The sequence below is a fragment of the Balaenoptera borealis genome, assembly GCF_965194805.1.
Source record: "Balaenoptera borealis genome assembly, chromosome: 7".
Lineage (NCBI taxonomy): Eukaryota > Metazoa > Chordata > Mammalia > Artiodactyla > Balaenopteridae > Balaenoptera > Balaenoptera borealis.
Window position 1 is genome coordinate 27638322 of NC_138864.1, and position 13394 is coordinate 27651715.

General features: G+C 33.3%; 1 protein-coding gene across 2 annotated transcripts in view; it reads left to right on the forward strand.

Moving 5' to 3' along the window:
* LOC309632165 (platelet glycoprotein 4-like) overlaps nt 1-13394 on the forward strand; it is a 42954-nt gene that overhangs the window by 9991 nt on the left and 19569 nt on the right. Inside the window, exons 3-4 of one of the 2 annotated variants that reach the window (XM_082399414.1) lie at nt 9710-9807; nt 10827-10987. The exons of the other annotated variant lie outside the window; for it this stretch is intronic. The gene's annotated coding sequence lies outside the window, so the exon portion shown is untranslated. The remainder of the gene's footprint in view (nt 1-9709; nt 9808-10826; nt 10988-13394) is intronic. 2 annotated transcript variants of the gene reach the window in all.

The window sequence follows — 13394 nt, forward strand, 5'->3', positions numbered from 1 at the left end:
TTTTGATATTAACCTCTTATCCATGGTCATAGCATTTACAAATATTTTCTTCCATTCAGTAAGTTGTCTTTTCGTGTTGTCAATCTTTCCTTTGCTCTGCAAAAGCTTTTAAGTTTAATTAGGTCCCATTTGTTTATTTTTGTTTTTATTTCGTTTGCTTTTTGAGACAGAGCTAAAAACATATTGCTGCGATTTATGTCACAGAGTGTTCTGCCTATGTTTTCCTCTAGGAGTTTTATGATATCCAGTTTTAAATTTAAGTCTTTAATCCATTTTGAGTATGTTTTTGTATATGTTATGAGGGAGTGTTCTAGTTTCATTGATTCTCATGAGGTTGTCCAGCTTTTGCAACACAATTTGCTGAAGAGAATGTCTTTTCTCCATTGTATGTTCTTGTCTCCTTTGGTGAAGTTTAATCGATCATAGGTATGGGTTTATTTCTGGGCTCTCTATTCTGCTCCATTGATCTATGTGTCTGTTTTTGTGCTAATACAATACTGTTTTGATTACTGTAACTTTGTATAATTCTCTGAAGTCAGGAAGCTTGATTTCTCTAGCTCCATTTTTTTTTCTCAAGACTGTTTTGGTTATTTGGTGTCTTTTGTGTTTCCATAGAGATTTTTAAATTATTTGTTCTAGTTTGTGGAAAATGCCATTGGTATTTTGATAGAGATTGAACCAAATCTCTAGTTTGCCTTAGGTGGTATGGTCATTTTAATAATATTAATTCATCCAATCCACAAACACAGTATATCTTTGCATCTGTTTGTGTTGTCTTTAATTTCTTTCATCAGTGTCGTATAGTTTTCCAAGTACAGGTCTGTTACCTCCTTAGGTAGGTTTATTTCTAAGTATTACATTCTTTTTGATGCAATGGTAAATGGGATTGTTTCCTTAATTTCTCTTTCTGATAGTTCAATGTTAGTGTATAGAAATGCAACAGATATCTATATTAATTTTGTATCCTGCAAGTTTACTGAATTCATTGATGAACTCTAGTAGTTTTCTGGTGGCATATTTACGATTTTCTATGTATAATATATGTCATTTGCAAACAGTGACAGTTTTACTTCTTCCTTTCCAATTTGGATTCCTTTTATTTTTTTTTCTTCTCTGATTGGTGAGGCTAGGACTTCCAAAACCATGTTGAAGAAAAGTGGAAAGAGTGTACATCCTTGTCTTGTTCCTTATCTTAGAGGAAATACTTTCAGCTTCTCACCATTGAGTATGATGTTAGCTGTGGTTTGTTATGCATGGCCTTCATTATGTTGAGGTAGGTTACCTCTGTGCCCACCTCCTGGAGAATTTTTATCATAAATGGAATTTTTATCATAAATAGAATTTTATTAAAAGCTTTTCCTGCATCTATTAAGATGATCATATGGTTTTTATTCTTCATTTTGTTAATGTGGTGTATCACACTGTTTGATTTGCAGATACTGAAAAATCCTTCCATCCCTGGAATAAATCCCACTTGATCATGATGTATGATCCTTTTAACATATTGTTGGATTTGGTTTGCTAACATATTGTTAAGGATTTTTGCATCTATATTCATCAGTGATATTGGCTTTTAGCTTTCTTTTTCTGTACTATGTCTGGTTTTGGTATCAGGGTGACACCGGCCTCATAGAATGAGTTCGAAAGTATTCCTTCCTCTGCAATTTTTTGGAATAGTTTCAGAAGGATAGGTGTCAATTATTCTCTAAATATTTAGTAGAATTCACCTGTAAAGCCATCTGATCCTGTACTTTTATTTATTCAGAGTTTTTAAATTACTGATTGAATTTCATTACTCGTAATTGGTCTGTTCATATTTTCTATTTCTTCCTGGTTCAGTCTTGGGAGACTGTATCTTAGAACTTGTCCATTTCTTAGTCTAGGTTGTCCATTTTATTGGCACACAGTTGTTCATAGTAGTCTCTTATGATCTTTTGTATGTCTGTGGTGTCAGTTATAACTTCTCCTTTTTCATTTCTGATTTTACTGATTTGGCCTATTTCTTTTTTTTCTTGATGAGCCTGGCTAAAGGTTTATCAAGTTTGTTTATCTTTTCAAAGAACCAGCTTTTAGTTTTATTGATTTTTTTTTTTTTTTAGTTTCTATTTCATTTTTTTCTGCTCTGATGTTTATGACTTCTTTCCTTCTACTAACTGCAGGTTTCTTTTTGTCCTTCTTTCTCTAGTTCCTTTAGGTGTAAGTTAAGATTGTTTAACTGAGATTTTTCTTGTTTCCTGAGGTAAACTTGTATCACAGTAAACTTCTCTCTTAGAACTGCCTTTGCTGCAAAACACTGGTTTTGGATCATCATGTTTAATTTTCATTTCTCTCTAGGTAATTTTTGATTTCCTCTTTGATTTCTTTAGTGATCCATTGGTTGTTTAGTAACATATTGTTTAGCCTCCACGTGTTTCATTTTGTTTTGTTTTGTTTTGTTGCAGTTTTTTTCTTGCAGTTTATTTCAAGTCTCATTGCACTGTGGTCAGAAAAGGTGCTTAATATAATTTCAATTTTCTTAAATTTACCAAGGCTTCTTTTGTGGCCTAGAATGTGATCTATCCTGGAGAATGTTCCAGGTGCACTTGGAATGAATGTGTATTCTGCTGCTTTCAAGTGGAATGTTCCATATATATCAATTAAGGCCATTTGGCCTAATGTGTCACTTAAGGCCAGTGTTTCCTTACTGATTTTACATATGGATGATCTATATTATGTAAGAGGGGTGTTAAAAATCCTCTACTATTATTGTGTTATTGTCAATTTCTCCTTTTATGTCCATTAATATGTGCCTTATATGTTTAGGTGCTCCTATTTTGGGTGCATATATATTTACAAGTATTATATCTTCTTCTTGGTTTGATCCCTTGATCATTATGGAGTGTCTTTCTCTGTCTGTTATAACTGTCTTTATTTTAAAATCCATTTTGTCTTATATAAGTATTGCTACTCTGGCTTTCTTTTGAATTCCATTTGCATGGAATACCTTTTTCCACCCCTCACTTTCAGTCTGTGTCTTTAGATCTGAAGTGAGTCTCTTGTTCACAGCATATATATGGGTCTGTTTTTGTATCCATTCAGCCATTCTGTCCTTTGGTTGGAGCATTTAGTCCATTTACATTTCATGTAATTATTGATATTTATGTTCTTATTGCCATTTTATTAATATTTTTGAATTCATTTTTGTAGGTCTTTTTTCTTCCCTTCCTCTTTTGTTCTCTTCTCTTGTAATTTTATGGCTATCTTTAGTGTTATGATTTATTCCGTTTTCTTTTTTGTGTGTATATATATATTATAGACTTGATTTGTGGTTACCATGTGGTTTTTGTATAGCAGTCTATATACACATGCATGATTGTTTTAAGTTGTTGATCTCAATTTCAAATGCATTTTTAAAAACCTTCATTTGTACTCTCCTCCTCTCATGATGACTTTTTGATATTATATTTTACATCTAGTTATTTTTTTGTATTCCTTAACTGCTTATTATTAATTGCTTTTAATTATGTCCAAACTGTATATTGATATGCTTTTGAATAAGAAATAAGTAACTGTATTTTATGAGAGTATATTTACAAAAGTAGTTGCACTCTGGTTAATGTTCAGAAAAGTAAAATGATATTTCTTATATATAATTTAAACATAACTGTGTTTAATATTGATACAGGAATATTTGGTAAAACTGGTAAAAATAATTTTTTGTTTGCTAAACTGCTTTTTAAAATATGTGTAATAATATATGATTGTCTTATAAATATTGATATTTCCCATTGATGAAGTTGTATACTTGACTCTTAAAAAATATTTTCAGAAATGATATATAGGACATACCCCAGTATATACATAATAAGTTGACTATAGTTTTAACTAAAAATAAAGTGACTTGGTATATAGACTTTGCACAACAAACCAAAATTTATCTCCATCCTAGTTCTTTCTAATTCAGCTTCACACTCACCAACTTTAATTGATAAAGAGACAGAAAACTAAAATAAGGAGTAGCAGATCTGCTGAAGTCCTAAACCAGGGATGGAAAATTCAAATTTCAAGTGGCTTCAAGGGTTTGAAGACAAAGTTAAAAAAAAAATTTGAAGATGCCAAGAATAAGATAAAGTGAAAAGAGGAACTACTGGAATTTAAAAGTGTGTGCCCTGCCTAAGGGCATGTGTGTTCATTTTTTAAACCTAATGCTGGCCAAATAAAACATATCTGAGTGCTGGCCTCAGCTCTCAGCCTGGTTCAGATGTCAATGGTCTAGATGTTAGTTAGCACAGTGCACATTGGAGAACAAGAACTGGTTCATAAAATGGGCTAGACTACCAACTCATACTGCAATTTCTGTTCCTGCTGAGACCTTGATCTGTCTCATCCATGTTTGACAAATAAATATGTAGATTTAATTTCAAATCAAGTTTCTTAGGACAAGAAGTTATTATTTTCCAATGCTTTGTTTTTGTTGTTTAGCTAAAATGCTTATGTTTTACAGTTTAAATAAATTGTCTCATTGTACCATTACAGCTGTTGTCTCAGTATAAAAGACAGAAAAATAGGACATTTTAAGGTACACTTTCTATACTTGCCTGCTATATTGGCTTAGTAATAATATAGTAATTTCTATCTTTTCTGTTACTAACAGATTGCCTATCTTCAACTGCATACATTTAATTGAAAAAAAGTATTATAAGTTGAATGCCATCTCCTTCCTTGGAATTGCCAGATTTCTTGATACCATTTTTTATACAGTTCAACAGAGACATAGAGGTGATGGTGAGGTGATGGTTATCTAATGGTGTGACAGAATTGTCATTGCTCAACACCTTTCTTATTCTATAAACTGTGCTTCCCTTCTCAATTTTCTGTGTAGAGAGAACAGGGTCAGTTCTAACACACAGACTATAACTTATATTATGGAAAAGTTTTCAGAATAGAAAAGTCACAACAATCTTCCAGTGCATAGCATTTTACATTAAGACTATTTTTTTTGTGATACATAATTGATTATCAATAGCTGAATAGTGAACAACTATACTTTCTTCTTATTATTAAACAATATTATACATATAGATTCTGTTAGATGGCAGGAGAGGTGCTAGCATCTATTTTAATTGTTTAATACTTATGTCTAAGTTCACAATGGCTAATCCTGAGGAAATAAGAGTTTTCAGACATCAGAAATTTGCTTTTGTATAGAGGCTAAGAGAGAATAAAATAAATATTTATCTCAAGAAATATAAGTTTTAACTGGGCAAAAGCAAATTGTAAAAAAATATAGAGACCTGTGAAACTCTATAATTGAATTCTAAAGTATAGAATATGGAAAAATAAATGTTATTTAGAAAGAGAACTTTCTCAGAGTACTCAATAACTTCAGGAAGAAGATGAGACTTGAGTTGCATTTTGAAGTATAAAACTTTGAATGTCCAAAGTGGACTGCAATAAAGGTGTCAAAGAAATGGTTAATACGATGGATAAAGTTGTGGAAATGCAACTAAATGTGATGAGGGAAGGAACAATGTAGAAAATGTGCCAGAAATACAGGATTAACAAGAGAGATGATTAGAAAGACAACAACACGTGGTAAGATTTAGGAAGCTTTGAACATTACGCAGAAGACTAATTAATGATGTGATAGACAATAGTAGTTGGTGTATGTTTTCTGGTAGGGGTTAGAAATAACAAAATCTGCATTTAGAGATTGATATCAAATATACTATATACTAATATACTATATACTAAATACTTTACTGTTATTTAGTGTTACTAAGAGCTTCATATATACAAATTCATTTAATCTTCACAAGTATCTAAGAGAAGGTACCCATATTTTACCCATTTTACAGTCACACAACCTTAAATCAACTTGCCAACTCACCTAGCCAAAAAGAGGATGAGTCAGTTTCCAAACGTAGGCAATCTGAAAGGAGGGACTTGCTGATTTACATAGCTTTGTACTCTGTAGTTCTCCAATAGAAAGTGTTCGAAAGTGAGGAGACCCAAAACAGGAAACACTAATATAGGACATGACCACTTTCAAGGAGAATTTAAGACTCCCTTTAGAAAGATCTTTCCACAGTCTGCACATAACAAAAGGCACTCTGGTCTAGTGTGGTGGAGTACATAGAACTGATGGGTGATGGGATGCAATGGGATAGAGGGACTAAACAGGGAGAGAGAGGAGTAAAAAGAACAAAATGCAAAATATCCAACTGAGTTATTGATAGAAATGTATACCTTAGGAGAAAAAGAGAGAGGTTTTATAAGTGATTTGATTTGAACATCAGTGTATATTTCAAAGATCAGAGCCCAGAGAGTTGATCTTTACTATAGAGATTACAGATAAAACTAAACATTAGATTTACTTTCTAGAGAGTTTGAATGTAGAGACAAAGGACCGAGAAATTGGCACACATCTCTGAGTTATGTGTAATCCCAGAGAGCAAAGTGTCTTACCCCTGCCTCAGGAGCACTTAGGTTACTGCTGTTATTTTTACAAATGTATACAAGTTTTAGTACTGATCAGATTTTGTTTACCATTGAAATCATTGCAGATTACTTGCTTCATTTTATGGACTAATACCAAATTGAGAAAGTTATTACCTGTATAAAAGTGCCATTAGAAAAAGAAGAATTAAAGTGCTTAATTTTAAAAGATCAGAAAATCATCTCATGTTGTTATCTAATTTTTAAAGTACAGAGTTGGGACTCTATGATGCCCTCTGGTTCTAAAAGATGGCACCTTGACACCAGCAGTTGGAACAGCCTAAAATGGTCCATATATTACACTTCACATATTTTACTTCATATATATATGTATTTCTTTACTCTTTATTTCCAAGGAATGTTTTTTTAGGGACTTCATGCTTTTTATGCACTGTATGTGAAAATTTCTTTACCAGTATTTTAGACTATGATTCCTACTAGATTTGTATGGGCCCAGCAGGTTTATGCAATCTTGCTAGATAGACTAAAAGTCAATGGCATGAGCTATCACGAATGTGGAAAGTAGAAACTACCAAAGGACTTCAGAAAAAGGACAAAGAAGGGAATTAAAGATTTCTTTCTCTCAACATGCACAGACATACATATACATAATTCACACACGAGAAAATTTTCTGAACGTGGGAAAACTGCTTGTAATTGGTCCAAATCAGAACAAATTTTAGTAGTGAGAGGAGAGGATGAATACTGTTTTCAGTATGTTTCTACTTTTTAAGGAAGTTTTGATTTCACTAGATGGGGAGTAAATATTAAAATGATTAAATAGCAGAAAAAGAAGTGTCATAAGATTTTAGATGAGTTATTTCCACAGGACTGGTTTAGACAGTAATGTTAAGAACAAAGTAGTGAAAGCAATCTGGGAAGTAAATGAGATGAGAGTTCTCCCTAGAAAGGGTGGATAGAATTTGTATAATAATAGTAGCAATGTTTATTAAATGCTTATTATATGCTAACACTATTCTCAGTGCTCATATTTATTAATTCTTATAACAACCTATAAGGATAAATATTTAATTACTCCATATTCTGCTTATTTTGACTTTCAAAAATACTAATTTTATATAGTTCAACCTAATATTAATATTTTTATTATACTCATTGTACAGATAAGGAAAGTGAGGTACAAAGAAATTAAATAACCTGCCCAAGTTTAAATGGTTAGCATGTGACCAAATTGGGGATCAAACTCATAGCATCTAGTTTCATTGCTTCACTCTAGGCTTTGAGTAAAGAAGCCAATGTATTTGGTCAGGCTGGGACTAGGACAAGGAAATCTACTCAAAGATTAAAATCTGCTGTGTATGATTCTGTTTCTTAGAACTCTATAAGAGCCTTGAGAAATGGGGCTATATATATTTTTACATATGTATTCTATACACTTCATGCATAGGAAGATATTAAGGACAATTTACTAGTTACACTAAAGTTGACCATCATGTTGATGAGTACTGTTTTCCTGTAACAGCAATAATAAAGTGACCATGTGACTAGATAGAAGATACTATTCTCCCAAACATCTGCTTTCAAATTAATGTAGCAAAGAGAAGCCTCAAGGTAAATGGCTTTCAATGCAGCTGCAGACCATGCCATGTAAGAGTCATCAGGCTGGAATCCAGTTATTACTAGGGCTGGATAATCTGAACATTTAAAGTCAGGGACACATACTGATGTACTTCTCAGCCAAGTGAGAGGATCTTAAATTATATTACTTTTTCTGTACACATATTTATCACCTTTGTACTTCAAATTTAGTGAAAGATGTGCAAAATAAACCAGATAGCCCAAGGTCAATTTAAAATCAAGGCCTCTTAAATTCACAAAGGACATAAAAACTTTTCCTCCTTTGAAAACTAAAGGAACTGAAGATAAAATTAGCCTTAGTACTCAAGTAGGCCAATACAATTTTCTAATACATATGGTAGTGTTACGATCAGAAGAAATTTATTTCTGTTCTGACTGCTTCAATAGTTTTCTCTTTGTCTCTGAACAAATCATGGTATTATGGAAACTACACAAGATTGGAGTAAAAGGCCTGATTCTCCATTACCTACTACTAAATTGTCATACAACACTGAATCAGACATCTGTTTCTCTAGGACCCACTTCTACCTGTAAAAAAAATGGATGGTGTTAGATGACCCTAACTCTAACAACTGATAATTCATGCACTGATTTCAACTCTTTGTGTTTCAACTTTCCCATTTAAAAAAAATCTATCTGTCTGTCTGTCTGTCTATCTATCTATCTATCTATCTATCTATCTATGTCTCCAGATGAACAAAAAAGGCAAAGTGATTCATGGCATTTAGAAGAAAAAGCATGATACACTTAACGATGCCTTTTGGTATTAGATGCACAAGCATGATAGTTAGAGAGTTTTCCGTCCTGCCAAGTACATTCTATCACAGTACCGTTTCAATTCTATAAGCATATATTGTGTTCCTCTCATTAAAAACTGAAATAAAATATGTACCTTCAGAGGTACATGATAAACACTTAATATTGTATTAGTCCTTAAGATTCTATAGTGTGAGAGTAATCATGTGTATGTGTGTATGCTCATGTGTGTTTTCCCCTCATAAAGTCTCTTGAAAAGGGTAAATTAACATAGCTTTCAGCTTCCATATAGATTTCAGCTATAACACTCTGATCATTTAGGGTAAACATCTTTACATTTAGAGGAATAGCAATAATACTTTATCTATGTGCAATTCTGTCTTAATTTTCGGCTTGCTATGGAAATAAGACTTTTTAGGAGCAAATAAAAAGATTTCCAAGGACAATTGCTTGTAAAAAGTAAGAAGGTCTCACATTGCTTTAGTAGCTCCAATGTACCCAGTGTAAAAGGATTGCAACAACACAGGATTTCATAATGGCATTATACCTGATGCCCTGTTCTTCTCTAAGGAATTCCCTTATTTTCTACATTAAGCAATAAGTAAAGTATCGTGAAGAAAGCTAACTCAATTTGAGTTCTACCAACTAAGTGCAGAGATGACAGAAACAAAAAAATTAGTAAAAACACGGTGTAAAAAAGGACCAGCTTAAGGGTCAGAGACTAGGATCCTCGTCATGATTCTACTTCTAGGTATTTGCCTTGGTTACCCATGGGCCAGACACCTGGTTTCTCAGAGCCACAGCACACTCTCCTAGAAAATGTGCTAATGTTCAATGTCCTTTCCTGATCCATCATTCTATGAATTGATGCTTCCAGGTGACGGGAACAAAGAAGTCAGATTGTCCCTGTATTCATGGGTCTTGTTAGGCTCATTTTGTGTGAAATACCTTCCGCCCTCTTCCTCTAACACTAAGGTAAGTTGGAACTTTACACCTGGGCATTCCTCCCAAGGTACTTACTTGGAAACACTGCCTGCTACAAAGTCACCTTTGTCTGCGTGAGCTACTAGAGCTTCATAGGCTTCCTGCTCAGAGAGTGAAAGCCTTGGAAGGAATCCAGGAGAGCATCTATGATAACTCCCTCATTTTACAGATACTGAAATTGACCCAAGGGGTTTGGTGACTTTCTACTCAGTCCCAGCTCCTGAAGCACAGGAGAGATTTCTAATGTAGGATTTTCTGATTCTGTCATTGGTATTTTTTTCTGTTTGTCTATCATTACTACAAGGGGCATCAATTATTTTAATGGATTTCACAGAAGAATAAAAGGAAAACTTCCTTCATCCTTTTATCTAAAAAGTAGTAACCTAATTGTACTGAATTAGACTGTTGTAATTTTTGGAAACATGTACTAACAGGTTGCTGTAAATATACTGAGAATTAGGGAAGCCACATTGAGCAGGATTTTGAAGGAGAGAAGTCAAATTTGTGTTTTTCTTAATTTAACAAACGTTAAGTGACTTCCCCCTGAAGTATCCAATTTTTGAAAAAAGAGAAAAAGCTTCCAATACCACTAGATTTTTCTCTGTTTTTCTGTTTTGCCTTCTCAGTCCAACTCACTGAGGGCAGAAGAGAAGTTAATGTTCAACCTGATAAGAACTTTTTGGAAAAGGTTTAATAAAATTTCCTTAGTACACTGTGTTGTGAACTCTCACATAAGGTCACTCTAAAGCTTGCCAATGGTTGGCCTTACAATCAACAGACATGTCTGCAATATTACACACTGATTCTCTTTGTAAAAGATTAACTAAAAGAGATTGCTATCATAATTTGTTGAAAACATTTCTGTTGCAAACATATGGCAGGTTACAAAGGTTCTCCTGAGGAAGCTATTTGAGCTTAGTCCTTTTATTGAATAATTAAAGGTTTTAAAGTCCGACAAGTGCCCGTACCTACTACAAAGAAATAACCCAAACTTGTTTTCTTTTTCATAGGAAGCTGTCCTTGAAGAAGATACAATTGCTTTTAAAAATTGGGTTAAAACAGGCACAGCAGTTTACAGACAGTTCTGAATCTTCGATGTGCAGAATCCAGAGGGAGTGGCAGTTAACAGCAGCAAAATTAAAGTTAAGCAAAGAGGTCCTTGCACGTACCAGTGAATGAGTCCCCATAATAAGTGGCACTCTTTCCTTGACCATATGTATTTCTGAAAAAGCTTCCACTTGACAACTGCCACTGTATTGAAATATACTCGTTATTTTCTTGTCATTAATATACACTGAAATTTTTGTTTCTGCCTATATAAAACCCTAATCTAAGGATTTAATGATGATAAGAAATATATATTTTATTATGAATTTATCAGCATCAATTAACTGCCCTACATTTAGGAAGTTACAGGAGTTTTACACTTGTGGCATGTATTCTCAACAAGTCTAAAATATGCATGCTAAATAGAAAAAAATCTATCACAATTTTAAAACCAGAGCACTTTGAAATCCTAAAATTGAAAGTGTAGGTTATACGAGTGGTTCTCCAAGGGCGGCTCCCGAACCAACAACATCAACATCTCCTGGGAACTAAGTAGAAATGCAAATTCTCAGGCCCCTCCTTAGACCAAATGAATCAGAGACTCTCGGTTTGGAGCTCAGCAATGAGTTTTACAAATACTCTGGGGGATTTCAGTACACGCTCAATTCTGAGAACCACAGCATTAAACTGATTCTACCTAACTACAATACCTGCTAAGGACTTCTATTCAAACTATTTTCCAGGTCTTAAGGGTATTTGTATTTATTCAGTAGTTTCATTCTTATATTTTCTCCAGTACTGAGACTAAATAAGCTATACCTTTATCTTACATGCCTTAACAATTTAATAGACTTTTGAACTCATTCTTAAACTATAAGAACTAGGGGAAAATAATTAGCCAGAACTTTTCAATTGTAAATTTAAAAAAACTGATACCAGGGGATTTGAAGTGATTTACCATATTCATACAAACTTAGGACTGATAGCTCTTAGAGTACATTTTCTTCTATGTAAATTTTAGACTATGTGTCTTTTCTAACTATCAAAGTAAGGAAAGGAAAGATTGAGGTGCTAAAAACACTAAACCTAACCAAGGATTAGGAATACATTTATGGTGCCCATATGGGAACAGAGTTAAGTCCTGCTATATCATTTGTTATACAAATGTGTGATTTTTCCTCAAGAATAATTACAACTAGTTATACACTATGATCAAGCATTATTACAAAATTTCATATTTATAATGGTTTCTTCTAATTCATAGTTTAACTTTCTTATATGTTTCAGATATTCTACAATTATATAATTTCTTTCTCCTCCATTCATTAATATGTTTCTAGATTGACAACTCACACTCAAATATAATGAAATAACAGTAGTTGGGAGGGTGATGCCTGCTGCCGCAGCACATGATATATAAGCTGCAGAGCACCTTGGTGCCTATTCTGTCCTAGTAATTATCCCCACATCCCCTTGTCTTCAGGCACAGGTCTGCGACTATTCACAGCTTTGTCAAAGAAGACTTGGTTTTCATTGTTACAGAAAAAAAATCTCACCTTCAAAAATATTTTTATTTTTTCAGGGTCTTATAGTTCTATGTCATTATCAAAAGCCTATATGAATATCTTGTTCAAAAAATGTTGTAGCTACGATGTGTACCTATGAAAATCTAGAATTCACATATGACCTAATAAGAATCTAAGCATAACTGTTTAAAAATCACAACTCTGTGAACTGACCACATGTAAGAAAAGAGAATAGTTTCTAGAATTTGAGAACTCATCACAGTTTTTGTTTAATTTTTTGTTTGTTTGTTTTTACTTTTAAGGATATTAATTGGAGTATGGGAAAACATAAACATAATATTGAATCCTGTCCTAGTCTTGCTTGATAGGTTATATAAATTTTATTCTTAGAGGCTTTAACCTATCTCTCTCTGGGACGAAAGCAGGGTGGGTTAGATATAATTGATTTACTTGGAGAAGCAATGAGGTGAGGGTTAGAGAAGAGAAGTTGGATTTGCAGCTAAAGTACATAAACAATAAACTCCTATTTACATAACAATGTTAAAGGAAATTATGATCAACTATGAGTCATCTTGTCTCATGATGTCAACAAAACAGAGTCCTTAGTGTCTGCTTGGATGCCTTAAATAATGGGAAAACAACCGTTTACCTTTCAGAAAAAGTTAATAGTTTGAGAGTCTTCCACATGTTGAGGAGAACCTGCCTCTCCATCCATTACACCCTGAACTCAGTTGAAATTCTAAGTGGAGGAGGAAGTCTCTCCTCAAACAGAACCACAGGCTTATTTGGCTTTTGGCTGCTAAAGTGAGCTTGATGAAACTTTGACAAGATGTGACATGGGTCAAAGCATAAAATTGCCTGGATTGAGATCTTAATGATATATATTCCAACCTATACCATTTCTGTGAAGACCTGGTACCTCCTTCAGAATATTCTCAGATCCAACATAAAAAATAATAATAATAATAATTTAAGTTACTTTGCTTTGACAGGAGTACACAGAAA